Genomic DNA, 15546 nt, shown 5'->3' with positions numbered 1-15546 from the left:
AGTCTATAGTTTATTCTAAAAGAGGGTTATAATACTATCAAAAAAATTAATTACAAATCTTATTTATTTTTCGAAAATGTTCAGTTGTCAACACTGTTTAACAACAACCTGTGGATAAATTTATTTTTTATTACATTTCTATACTCCGCTCATTACATATGTATGTATATATCATATTCTAGCTCTCTTTCTCTTCTTAGCTTCCTTCTCTAGTTCTCTATTGAGTTTTTCCACAAATTCTTCTTAAGCGAAAGCTATTATTTATTTTATGCTGTAATAATAGTCGTAATGTGCATTTGGACTCGTTGTTTAACTTAACTATTACATGTTGTTGTTGTAATACCTTCTGGTATATTTTATTTAAAATTACTTAGTAGTATATGTTGTAGTGAGTTAACTTAACTCTCACTTCTTAAAATAAAGCATTCTTCGCTACAACTCTTTTTTTCGTCGTTGTCTTCAACGTTGTTCGTTTTCTTCTTGTTTTGTTTTTGTTTTTTTTAGTGGGTATTTGTGTCAGAGCCGAATGAAAGCAAAAGTTTTTTACAACTTTTTATATGTTTGTACGTTTATTTAATTGTTGTTGTTGTGTTCGATCACTTTTACTCTCGATTTTCAGGTAAATGCACATATACATATATACACGCAGTAGCTCTAACACAAACACTCCAAAGGGAAATGTATCTGCTGAAATTTAGTTTAAGTTTGAAGTAGAGTTTTTTTATAGTTACTGACTGACTGACTTGACTTACTATTCCGTTGGGTTAGATCGTTTTATTATTGCTTGATTTTAAATAACGATAACGTCATTATTGTGTTGGTTTAAATGCGTGTGTGTGTGTTTATTTTTAGTGTATATTTTAAATCATTTTTTATAGGTCAGTTTTGATTAGAAATTTTTTAAGAGTTTTTCGTTTTTTTTTTTTTTGTTTATATGTCAATGTTGGAACGTTAAATGATAGCAAATCATTTGTTATTGTGATCAATGGAATTTTATGATAAAATTGAAAAGTTTTAGTTTCGTTTTAAATGCTTTTTAAAGAGATTTTTATTTATATTTACATTTTGCTGATTTTCGATTGTTATATTCATCATACTCAATAAAATCTATAATCTAGTCTATAGTCAGGACTACATAATAGTATATAAAGCCTAGTCTATGGTTTGGATTATAGTGTAGTCCTTAGGCAGGTATATAGTTTAGTCAATAGTATGGACTATAGCTTAGTTCATAGTCAGTACTACGGGCTAGTCTATAGGATAGTCTAAAATATATAGTTTGTACATACATCTTCCTTTCAAACTAACTAACTAACTAATTAACTAACTAATTAACTAACTAATTAACTAACTAACTAACTAATTAACTAACTAACTAACTAGTCTTGTTTATAGTCTAATATATATTCTAGTATGTTGTCTAGTCTAACATCTGGTCTAGTATCTGATCTGAACTCTAGTCTATAGTCTACTATGTAATCTGGACTATAGTCTAGTATCTAGTCAGGACTATTGTCTAGTCTATAGTCTAGTATGCATTCTAGTCTATAGTCTGGACTATAGTCTAGTTTATAGCTTAGACTGTAATTTAGTATATAGTCTGTTGTACAGTCTTGCTTTTTCAACATAGTCTTGTATGTAGTATAGTCCATGGTCTACTCTAGTTTATAGTCTGGAATATAGTTTAATAGATAGTCTGGTGTAAAGTCTTGGGTGGTCAGTCTAGTCTATAGTTTAGACTACGGTCTAGTCAATAGTCTGTACTACAGTCTAGTATGTAGTATAGTCTTTAGGCTAGACTATAGTCTAGTATATATTCTGGACTATTGCCTAGTCTACAGTCTTGTATGCCTTTAGTCTGGACTATAGTCTGATATATAGTCGGGACTAGTCTAGACTAAAATCTTGTCTATAGTCTATGTTCTAGTCTAGTCAATAGTCTGGACTAAAGTGTAATTTTAAGTCAGGAATATAGTCTATATATAGTCTGATTATAGTTTAGTCTACAGTCCAGTCTAGTATATTATTTAGTCAATAATTTACTATGTAGTCTAGTGTTTAGTCTAGTATGTAGTCTAGCCATAGCTAGTCTTTAATCTGGACTATAGTCTAACCACTAGTCTGGACTATAGTTTAGTCTATAGTTTGGTCTATAGTTTGGTCTTTAGTGTGCGCTATTCCATAGTTTTACACTATAGTCTAGCATATAGTCTTGACTATAGTCTAGAACTATATTCTATTGAAGTGTATAATCTCCACTATATTGTAATTGACAGTCTGGAGTATAGTTTAATCAATATTCTAATATAATCTCCACTATATTGTAATTGACAGTCTGGAGTATAGTTTAATCAATATTCTAGTTGACGGTGTAGCATGTAGTCTAGTCTCGTCTGGAGTTAGTTATTTAGTTCGTCAGTAAGTTGGTTAGTTAGTGAGTTAGTTAGTTAGTTTGTTAGATAGTTAGTTAGTTAGCTAGTTAGTTAGTTAGTTAGTTAGTTAGTTAGTTAGTTAGTTAGTTAGTTAGTAAGTTAGTTGGTTAGTTAGTTAGTTAGTTAGTTAGTTAGCTAGTTAGCTAGTTAGTTAGCTAGGTAGTTAGTTAGTTAGTTAGTTAGGAACTCATCCACTTGCTTATGGAGCACAACTCTTTAGTCCCTTGATCTGACATCACAAACTATTTATTTAACGTTTTTTTATTTATTTATTTTCTTTTTCAAAGAGACCTCTTTCTTCAAAAGATCTTTCAAAAAGAGAACAAACAAATAAAAAAGCGCAAACAAAAAAAAAAAAACAAGTTTGAACAAAATTCAGAAAATAAAATAATAACGTTTACCACGATGCTTTTTTACCAAAAAAAACTCGAATACTCTCGCTTTCATTTCCGATATGATTCGTTAAATATGCAGCTGTTTACAGAGGTTACCAGAGTTTTAGGAAAAGTTCTTTCATATACAGGGGACATTAAATTATAAGTGGAATCTAGTCGATTCTATAGTCTAGTGTATATCCAGTACTCTAAACTAGCTCATAATTTGTGTTATATTCTGGTCTAAAAACCGAAATAAAGTTTAAACTACAGTCTAGTCTGTAGTATAGGCAAGTTTATCGTCTGGATACTAGTCCAGTCTATAGTCTGAACTATAGTATATTCTGTAGTATTGACTTAAGTATATTATATTTATAGTCTGTTCCGCAGTCTAATCTAAAGTCTATTCTATAGCTTGGACTTTAAGTTAAACCATTGTAAGGACTATATAGCCTATACTAAAATATCATTTGAAAGTTTGTATTAACATTAACGGTAAACTTATACCTACATTATTACAATTCGATCAGGTGGCCACACTCTCTTTCATTGTTGTAACTCTTTAACGGAAAAATCTTATGAATATGTAGGTATGTTTGTTTGTATGCATGCGAGTACGTACATATTTAAATATATTTTTTTTCGCTCTCTGTTTACAAATGATTTTTTTGACTACTGGGGACTTTCATTGTTGTTGGGTACAAGTTTTGGTTTCCTTATGTGTTTGTGTGTGTGTCTATATGCGGGCCTACTTATTCCAAAATTTTCGTGTAGGCAAAACTTATGCGTATCATCGTAAATTTTCTGAGTGCGCGTGATGCGTTTTAAAGTTTGTGTGTTTTTTGTGTGTCTTATGATTTGTGTGAATTATTTATTTAAAAAAAAAAAGATATTTGAATACTCGTAGTTATTGTTGTTGTATAATAGTGTCTGAATAGTTTTTGTGTTGTGTGAATTTTTAATTTTATTGTAAAAAAATTTTGGTTTGTTTTCGTCTTTCTTTTCGCTTTCATTTAAGATATGTTTATTGCTGTGCGCAAGTGCGTAAGTATTAAGTATTATATTTTTGTTGTTGTTAAGTCTCAATGGGCTTAACAATTTTTAGTAGTTTATAACATGAACTAGTCTTCGTTTTTATGTTTTTTTTTTTGTTAGTTAAAGTAAAATTTAAAATTGTGTGAGTTTAAGTTAGCATTTAGTTAATACATACTAAAAAACCTATGCACAATGGGTCACAGTCAAGTTTCTTTTTCTTAAACTATGTTTACTTATTAATGTAGAAAATTGTCCAAAATATTTCATGTTTAACCCACTGTGCAATTAACTTACGCACACACTTTCACACTCATTTTCATAGCTGTAGTTTTTTTTTTTTTTTTGTTTTATTTTGATCGTAAAGCTTTCACGTAACTTTTAAGTTTTTAGTCAAGTCTGTTTGACTTTTAAGGTTTTGATTATTTAAATTATGATTTGTTGTTTTTTTTTTTAATTTTTATTTAAATAATGTTATGAAATAGAAAATTAAAGCGGCACAAAATATTTTTATTATGTGAATTTTTTCAATAGTTTTTGTTGCCATTTAATTTTTTTCCCTCCGTTAACAGGTGTTAAATGAATTTTTAAATTAAAACACTTTTCAAAAGACTTAACTGTAGATTAAAATCTTATATTATTTGAAATTAATCTAAAGTATAAATGACTATTGTCCAGACTATAGAATAGTCTATAGTCCAGATAGTCTATAGTCCAGAATATAGAATAGTCTATAGTGCAGACTATAGTCCGGACTATTGAATAGTCTATAGTCGAGAATGTAGAATAGTGTATAGTCCAAACGAAGTATAAAATAGTGTATAGTCCAAACGAAGTATAAAATAGTGTATAGTCCAGATTATAGAATAGTGTATAGTCCAGACTATAGAATAGTGTATAGCCCGGACTATAAAATAGTGTATAGTCCAGACTATAGAATAGTGTATAGTCCAGACTATAGAATAGTGTATAGTCCAGACTATAGAATATTCTATAGTCCAGAATATAGAATAGTCTATAGTGCAGACTATAGTCCGGACTATTGAATAGTCTATAGTCGAGAATGTAGAATAGTGTATAGTCCAAACTATAAAATAGTGCATAGTGTATAGTATAGTCCAGACTATAGAATAGTGTATAGTCCAGACTATTGAATAGTCTATAGTCCAGACTATTGAATAGTCTATAGTCCAGACTATAGAATAGTCTAAAGTCCAGACTATAGAATAGTCTATAGTCCAGACTATAGAATAGTCTATAGTCCAGACTATAGAATAGTCTATAGTCCAGACTATTGAATAGTCTATAGTCCAGAATATAGAATAGTCTATAGTGCAGACTATAGTCCGGACTATTGAATAGTCTATAGTCGAGAATGTAGAATAGTGTGTAGTCCAAACTATAAAATAGTGTATAGTCCAGACTATAGAATAGTGTATAGTCCAGACTATAGAATAGTGTATAGTCCGGACTATAAAATAGTGTATAGTCCAGACTATAGAGTAGTGTATAGTCCAGACTATAGAATAGTGTATAGTCCAGACTATAGAATATTCTATAGTCCAGACTATAGTCCAGACTATAGTACGGACTATTGAACAGTCTATAGCCGATAATGTAGAATAGTGTATAGTCCAGACTATAAAATAGTGTTTAGTCCAGACTATAAAATAGTGTATAGTCCAGACTATAGAATAGTGTATAGTCCAGACTATAGAATAGTCTATAGTCCAGACTATAGAATAGTCTATAGTCCAGACTATAAAATAGTCTATAGTCCAGACTATAGAATAGAGTATAGTCCAGAATATAGAATAGTCTATAGTCCAGAATATAGAATAGTCTATAGTCCAGACTATAGTCCGGACTATTGAACAGTCTATAGTCGATAATGTAGAATTGTGTATAGTCCAGACTATAGAATAGTGTATAGTCCAGACTATAAAATAGTGTATAGTCCAAACTATAGAATAGTGTATAGTCCAGACTATAGAATAGGCCATAGTCCAGACTATAGAATAGTCTATAGTCCACACTATAGAATAGTCTATAGTCCAGACTATAGAATAGTCTATAGTCCAGACTATGGAACATTCTATAGTCCAGACTATAGAATAGTCTATAGTCCACACTATAGAATAGTCTATAGTCCACACTATAGAATAGTCTATAGTCCACACTATATAATAGTCTATAGTCCAGACTATAGAATAGTCTATAGTCCAAACTATATAATAGTCTATAGTCCAGACTATAGAATAGTCTATAGTCCACACTATAGAATAGTCTATAGTTCACACTATATAATAGTCTATAGTCCACACTATAGAATAGTCTATAGTCCAAACTATATAATAGTCTATAGTCCAGACTATAGAATAGTCTATAGTCCAGACTATAGAATAGTCTATAGTCCAGACTATAGAATAGTCTATAGTCCAGACTATAGAATAGTCTATAGTCACTATAGTCCAGACTATAGAATAGTCTATAGTCCAGACTATAGAATAGTGTATAGTCCAGACTATAGAATAGTCTATAGTCCAGACTATAGAATAGTGTATAGTCCAGACTATAGAACAGTCTATAGTGCAGACTATAGACTGCAGAATACTCTATAGTCTAGACTATAGAATAGTGTATAGTCCAGACTATAGAATAGTCTATAGCCCAGACTATAGAAAATTCGTTGGTCCAGAATATAGAATAGTCTATCGTCCAGACTATAGAATATTCTATAGCCCATTCTATAGAATACTCTATAGCCCACACAGACTTTAAAATAGCTTGTAGTCTTAACTATAGAATAGTCTATAGGCCAAACTATAGATTAGTCTATAGTCCAAACTATAGAATAATCTATAGACCAGACTATAGAATAGTGTATCGTTCAGACTATAGAATAGTCTATAGTCCAGACTATAGAATACTCTATAGCCCAAACTATAGAATAATCTATGGTCCAGACCGAATATTGCACTTAATTATAAAATTCAATACAATATTAAATAATGCTTTGTTATTATTTTACGATTATTGAACCCGGAATTTATCAGTCATTTTGTATATATATAATTTTTTTTTTTTTTTGACAATTTATCAATATCTAAGATTATTATTATTGATACATGTGTATAATTGTTAAAAGAACACAAACAGATATAATATATATTGGCAAAATAAAATTACTGTATTCAAATCTTATCGGTTAAAATAATTATTTTGAACCCAATGAATCACAATTATTTTACATTAATTTTAAATAATTCTTAAAACTTGCAAAAAGAAAAAATGCAACATTGTATATAGAATTCAACATTTAGGGGAAAGTTCCACACCCATTATTTCTCAGAATTCTTTTTCGAAATACATAATTGCAGTTTCGCAAATTTAATTTTATAAGTTTTTATTAATATTATATTGATCTAGATTTTTATTTTATTTTTTTTTTTCTTGTGTATATTTTAGTTCCAAGATTTTTGCAATCAGGACTTTTGTAATCGATATCAAATATAGAGTTTTGTAATAAAGCGGGAAAAAAGAATTACATCAGATAGTAATCGATAAACATTTACAAAGAAAAATTGTGTAATATTGGGGGATTCTCTTGTAATGAATAGTTTGTAAATACTTGGTTTCGAAAGAGGTATATATTATATTTTGAAATTCTAGAGAATCAGACGAATCAAGAATCTATTGTCTATTGTCGATTTGTCCCATTGATAATTACGCAGTAATAATTATTTTTCAAAATCTTTTTGCGCAGTATTTTCCTATTTATATTCTTTTCCAAACAGATCAACACACATTTGTACCTTCATTGATCTTAACCCTTTTCGATAAAATCTGAAATCATGTCACCCGTTGACAAGTTTCAACTCGCCATAATGTCTCATATTTTCGGCTTATCAGTCATTTGTCATATTTTCCTTTACTTTTTAACTTTTTTTTGGGAACTTTGCAAAAATAAAAGTATTTGTTTTGTTTTTTTTTTCTGACTTTATTTATGGTAGCTTCTTAATCGTAATATCTGATAACTTTATAAATAATACAACAATTATTATTATATATTTATTTAGTACCCTATTATGGGTTCTATAATATTCTATAGTTTGGACTATAGACTATTCTATAGTCTGGACTATAGACTATTTCATAGTCTGGACTATAAACTATTCTATAGTCTGGATTATAGACTATTCTATAGTCTGGATTATAGACTATTCTATAGTCTGAACTATTGAATATTCTAAAGTCTGGACTATAGACTATTCTAAAGTCTCGACTATAGACTATTCTATAGTCTGGACTATAGAATATTCTATAGTCTGGACTATAGACTATTCTATAGTCTGGACTATAGATTATTGTATAGTCTGGACTATAGACTATTCTATAGTGTGAACTATAGACTATTCTACAGTCTGGACTATAGACTATACTATAGTCTGGACTATAGATTATTGTATAGTCCAGACTATAGTATAGTCTATAGTCCAGACTATAGAATAGAATAGTCTGAACTATAGACTATTCTTTAGTCTAGACTATAGACTATTCAATAGTCTGGACTATAGACTATTCTATAGTCTGGACTATAGACTATTCTATAGTCCGGACTATAGACTATTCTATAGTCTGGACTACAGACTATTCTATAGTCTGGACTACAGACTATTTTATAGTCTGGACTATAGAATAATTTATAGTCTAGACTATAGACTATTCTATAGTCTGAACTATAGACTATTCTATAGTCTGGACTATAAACTATTCTATAGTCTGTATTATAGACTATTCTGTAGTCTGGACTATAAACTATTCTATAGTCTGGACTATAGACTATTCTAAAGTCAGGACTATAGACTGTTCTAAAGTCTGGACTATAGACTATACTATAGTCTGGACTATAGACTATTCTATAGTCAGGGCTATAGACTATTCTATAGTCTGGACTATAGACTATTCTACAATCTGGACTATAAACTATACTATAGTCTGGACTATAGATTATTCTATTGTCTGGGCTATAAACTATTTTATAGTCTGGACTATAAACTATTCTATAGTCTGGATTAGACAATTCTATAGTCTGGACAATAGACTATTTTATAGTCTGGACTATAGACTGTTCTATAGTCTGGACTATAAACTATTCTATAGTCTGGATTAGACTATTCTTTAGTCTAGACAATAGACTATTCCTTAATCTGGAATATAGACTATTCTATAATTTTGACTATAGACTATTATATAATCTTGACTATAGACAATTCTATAATATTGACTATAGACTTTTCTATAATCTGGACTATAGAAAATTATAAAGTCTAGACTATAGACTACTATAGTCTGGGCTGTAGACTATTCTATAGTCTGGACTATAAACTATACTATAGTCTGGACTATAGATTATTCTATTGTCTGGGCTATAAACTATTTTATAGTCTGGACTATAAACTATTCTATAGTCTGGATTAAACAATTCTATAGTCTGGACAATAGACTATTTTATAGTCTGGACTATAGACTGTTCTATAGTCTGGACTATAAACTATTCTATAGTCTGGATTAGACTATTCTTTAGTCTAGACAATAGACTATTCCTTAATCTGGAATATAGACTATTCTATAATTTTGACTATAGACTATTATATAATCTTGACTATAGACAATTCTATAATATTGACTATAGACTTTTCTATAATCTGGACTATAGAAAATTATAAAGTCTAGACTATAGACTACTATAGTCTGGGCTGTAGACTATTCTATAGTCTGGACTATAGACTATTCTATATTGTAGACTATAGACTATTCTATAGTCAGTACTATAGACTTCTCTATAGTCTGGATTATAGAAATGATCCTCAAATTTTGAGCAATTTTTCTATAGATCTTTTTTATAGAAATGTGTAACATTTCTATAGAAAAGATCCTCACTCTGCAAGCTACTTTTCTATAAAATATATCCTAACATTGTCAGCAACTTTTCTATGTAGGAGATCCTCACATGTGAGCAACTTTTCTATAGAAAATATCTTCACACTGCGAGCAACTTTTCTATGAAAAAGATCTTCACTCTGTGAGCAAGATCCTCTCACTGTTGCCAACATTTCTATGGAAAAGATCCTCACATGGTGTGCACTTTTTCTAATAAAAAGATCCTCACACTAGCCAGTGCATAAAGAGGCTTGTTGCTAACAGATCCCCTCAACGCTGTTGTAACGCAGTTGCCTAGTCCACGTAATCGTGGATCGTCCGTCTGTACGTGCATACTCGTGAGATTCAAAATAGAGGAACCAAATACTGAAACAAACAAGGATGAGAGTAGGGACACGACGAAAGGGGTGGTCGAACTGTTAGGGAAAGACAAACCGGACGTCACGGCCAATGAGGATGATGGGGTGTTGGATAGTACATGGGAGGACGGTGACGTTACCCTTACTGACCTTCATGCCAGAATTGTTGAGCATGAATGTTAGGTACTGACCGACTTAGACGTGGAGGGTCTTCTGGAGGTGTCAAGTGACTCCTTTGGTGAAACTAGTGCAACACAGAAGCAGGGGAAATTATCTCTGTCTTACGATGAGCTTGCTAACACTCAGACTGTTAAGATAACATCCCGTACTAAAGAGGCCAAGAGGATCCAATGGGAACATTTGGGAGGAGACCGTTCGTCAAGTAGCCGTGGGGGAGAAGTCAAGTGCCTCTCCGCGAGATATTAACGATACGTGCCGAACGAAATAGGAGAAGGCGAAGAACGGGATTTTAAGGTCTCTTGCCTTTCTGTCTAAGAAGGTCTCTTAGTTCGAACGAAATAAGAGAAGGCGAAGAACGGGATTTTAAGGTCTCTTGCCTTTCTGTCTAAGAAGGTCTCTTAGTTCTCGTCAAGGGTGAGGCTCCTGCTCAGAAGGCACCGACAGACTGTCGATAGTTTTAACGTGAGCACCTGCCGTGTCGGCCTAATCTCACGGTGGTCTTTTTCATCCACTGGGTAGACTTGAGAACGGTCTACCATCGCCCCTTTGTCTTCAATGAAGACGCAGGTGGCAATTTTTGCACATTGGCTATGACCGGTACCATGCGCAAGTACTTTGCTGGAGTACTCGAGCTATCTAATCTCTTGCCAAAGTAGTCACGTTGTAAGACAACCACACTACTATGGCTCTGTTGAGTCGGCAACAGTACCTAGAGACGTAACCGGTGGACCGAAGCACGATCCATCAATAAGCCGTAGACATCGTTCTTACTCACAGTGACACGCTGTGGCAAGTCGAATATGAACAGAGTAAACTCTGAACATATCTGGACAAGGAAGGAAACTTAATCGGTATCTCTTGTATATGATATCTTTCATTCATAATCATTCAACCCAGCATCTCATTTATTCGACACATTCATAGAGAAAAACATACGACACATTCATTTAGGTATACGGGTGGGGTAAGGCCCGTATACCTCTACATTCATTCTATATCATATACAATTGACACCAACTCATTTCCAACGCTTAGTCCCACAGTCACTCCTCTGTGGGGTATCTGTTGATTTTCGGCAACAGCACCGAACCTTATCCCGAAATATTGACTATTATCATGCATCAGTCTTTTAACCGCCACTTATTCCCTTCCCGCGAATTTGGGTTCAACCAACAGCCACTACGTGGATCCCGAAGGAACCTCAACCAACTGACCAGCCAGGACATAGTCCTGCGGGCAACTGGCCACCCGTAGTACCAGATTATGCGGTGCTCTGGTCAGACCTCCGGCAATCTATGCAAGGACTAAGCCAAGCAGTAGACTGAAAACACCAATTTTTCAATCCCGGTCAGATTGGAGGTATTGGGCCCTCTTTATACCCCGGGATTACAATAACACCAAGGCGGAGGTCTTCGCCAAGGTAACATGCCCCCGGGGGGAAGAAGGCACCGACAAAGCATCGCTAAATTGAAGAGAATTTATGGCCCCGTTGGTGACGTTCTGGGTCGGTCCACTCCCTGGAGACAACAAGTGGATGGTGCCATCAACCCGGCTAGCACTCAAAAGAGTGTAATGTCGATAGCATCATCAATCTGCAGTCAGCCAAAATCCCGAAAATCAATGCGCTCATGTCTTCCGAGCGAGCTGCGGAGGTCAAAGGTCTGCCACCACAAAACCACAGCAAGGTGTGAGAGAAGCCAAGTGCCTATCCGCGAGATATTAACGATACGTGCGGAACGAAGTAGGAGAAGGCTAGCACTCAAAAGAGTGTTATGTCGATAGCATCATTAACCTGCAGTCAGCCAAAATCCCGAAAACCAATGCGCTCATGTCTTCGGAGCGAGCTGCGGAGGTCAAAGGTCTGCAACCTCAAAACCCCAGCAAGGTGGACAAGACACCAGAAAAGGCACCAGGATAGTAAACTTTCGGCCTGCTCTCCTACTGACCTCCGCAAGAACGTTTGTAAGGGAACGGGCTCCATTAGTGACCGAGCCTCCAAACCAGTGGTGTCAAAGAGACCTAGCTCAACGAAGAAGTCTGGTCCATTCCCGGCTGGCGCTCGTAAAGGTCCTTGTAAATAGACAATTAATAGAGCTAGATCTGGAGATGATCAACACTGCTCATCCAGCAATAAGTCATTTGATCGGAATGATCCAAATGGGAGGATCAGTACCGATTTTTGGCAATCAATTAAAGGTATGCTGATTGATGAAATCGAAATTTTTTAGGTATCAAGGTTGTCAATTGCGGAAACAAGAAATCCTTGGAATTCTTAAAATTGGCAAATTTTGAGATGATACAGGCTTCCGAACTGACACAACGGTCAATAGTAACAATGTGGTTTCCATCACCCGTACGAACGTTGCAAAACATACTGACAGTATTGGCCAAACAGAATGGAAGTCTTCTTACAGACCAATGGAGACATGTGAACTTACTGCTTTTTCTCTTTACATACCAGTGAGTTCACTGACAAGGACTTTGGATTCGCTGTGGATCGTAAAGAGATGGGGGGCTGGGGTTGCTAAGTTTGGTCTTGGCACACAAAGAAGTTGCTAGTGGTAGATAAACCTGTATCATTATGAAGCAGCTTCGGCTGATTTAGTAACCTTCCTCATCGATTCACAGACGGACATGGCCCTTATCCACGAACCTTGGATTAACAACAAATGAGCAACTTTTCTATGAAAAAGATTCTTATGCTTTAAGTGTTATTATTGATCAGCTTTAAAATAAAAACCTCCTGTCTTTAAGGTCATAGTAAAAGACATTTCCAAAACAAACAATAAAAGAAAGACACTACAACAAAAACTTATAAAATTGAAGACATTATCTGCCAATTTAGATTTAATGGTAAAAACAAACCAAAACAAACAAAAAATTATGCTGAACTATCAAAATATTAAACAAAATTATAAAAAAAACGGAACGTGTAATTAAACTTTAGCAAAAACAAAAAAAAAATAATAATTTTTTACATGAAGTACTACGATCAGAAAAAAAGAATTGTAAAGTCACTGAACCTTTATAAAATTTTAGCTTTCTGGACTATAGTCTGGACTATAAACTATTCTATAGTCTGGATTAGACTATTCTTTAGTCTAGACAATAGACTTTAGTTTGGACTAAAGACTATTCCTTAATCTGGAATATAGACTATTCTATAATTTTGACTGTAGACTATTATATAGACTACTATATAGACTACTATAGTCTGGACTATAGACTATTCTATAGTCTGGGCTGTAGACTATTCTATAGTCTGGACTATAGACTATTCTATAGTGTAGACTATTCTATAGTCAGTACTATAGACTTCTCTATAGTCTGGATTATAGACTTCTCAACTCTACACTCTGGACAATAGTTTACCATATATTCTTGTCTATATAGTTCACTGTAGTCAGGATTATAAACTGCTTTATAGTCTAAACTATACACTGTTCGATAGTCTGTACCATTGTAGGGTGTATAAGAATACTTAAAAAACTTAACCATTTGCTTAAAATTAATGTGCATTCACGCGTATGCATTTTTATATACATACATATGTACATACACATGTTTTCTATATTATTTGATCAATTTACGTCGGTTAAAATTGTTTATTATTATTTACTTTATCTACACCTCTTTTTGTTAAAAAGTATACACTCTTTTATTTTTGGCAAATATTTAATAATTACGATTAAATAACAATGGTTGAAGTTAATAATTTTGATAAAAATATCAAAAAAAAAAGTCAAATGAGCACCTATTTAAAATATTCATTAAAATTAAATAAAGGTGCGATATTCGTATTTATATTTATAAATATAAACATAAAATGAAATATAAAAATAAAAACATTATTTTATAGAAAACTGTTTTTAGATATTTGTTTATTAATTGATTTTTAATCAGATGTTTATGATGAATTTGATTTCTTTATAACCATAAAAAGTACATGTGTCATAATTTTGACAGCAAACTGTATATCAGTTTTATTTACATTGTATTTAAATATCCTCAATTTGTGAGCAACTTTTCTCTAGAAATGATCCTCAAATTTTGAGCAATTTTTCTATAGAAAATATCCTCACACTACAAGCTACTTTTCTATAAAATATATCCTAACATTGTGAGCAACTTTTCTATGTAGGAGATCCTCACATGTGAGCAACTTTTCTATAGAAAATATCTTCACACTGTGAGCAAGATCCTCTCACTGTTGCCAACATTTCTATAGAAAAGATCCTCACATGGTGTGCACTTTTTCTAATAAAAAGATCCTCACACTAGCCAGTGCATAAAGAGGCTTGTTGCTAACAGATCTCCTCAACGCTGTTGTAACGCAGTTGCCTAGTCCACGTAATCGTGGATCGTCCGTCTGTACGTGCATACTCGTGAGATTCAAAATAGAGGAACCAAATGCTGAAACAAACAAGGATGAGAGTAGGGACACGACGAAAGGGGTGGTCGAACTGTTAGGGAAAGACAAACCGGACGTCACGGCCAATGAGGATGATGGAGTGTTGGATAGTATATGGGAGGACGGTGACGTTACCCTTACTGACCTTCATGCCAGAATTGTTGAGCATGAATGTTAGGTACTGACCGACTTAGACGTGGAGGGTCATCTGGAGGTGTCAAGTGACTCCTTTGGTGAAACTAGTGCAACACAGAAGCAGGGGAAATTATCTCTGTCTTACGATGAGCTTGCTAACACTCAGACTGTTAAGATAACATCCCGTACTAAAGAGGCCAAGAGGATCCAATGGGAACATTTGGGATGAGACCGTTCGCCAAGTAGCCGTGGGGGAGAAGCCAAGTGCCTCTCCGCGAGATATTAACGATACGGGCCGAACGAAATAGGAGAAGGCGAAGAACGGGATTTTAAGGTCTCTTGCCTTTCTGTCTAAGAAGGTCTCTTAGTTCTCGTCAAGGGTGAGGCTCCTGCTCAGAAGGCACCGACAAAACATCGCTAAATTGAGAAGAATTTATGGCCCCGTTGGTGACGTTCTGGGTCGGTCCACTCCCTGGAGACAACAAGTGGATGCTGCCATCAACCCGGCTAGCACTCAAAAGAGTGTAATGTCGATAGCATCATCAATCTGCAGTCAGCCAAAATCCCGAAAATCAATGCGCTCATGTCTTCGGAGCGACCTGCGGAGGTCAAAGGCCTGCCACCACAAAACCACAGCGAGGTGTGAGAGAAGCCAAGTGCCTATCCGCGAGATATTAACG

Source organism: Lucilia cuprina, chromosome 6, assembly GCF_022045245.1.
Source record: "Lucilia cuprina isolate Lc7/37 chromosome 6, ASM2204524v1, whole genome shotgun sequence".
Lineage (NCBI taxonomy): Eukaryota > Metazoa > Arthropoda > Insecta > Diptera > Calliphoridae > Lucilia > Lucilia cuprina.
Note: the sequence above shows the minus strand (reverse complement) of the source record.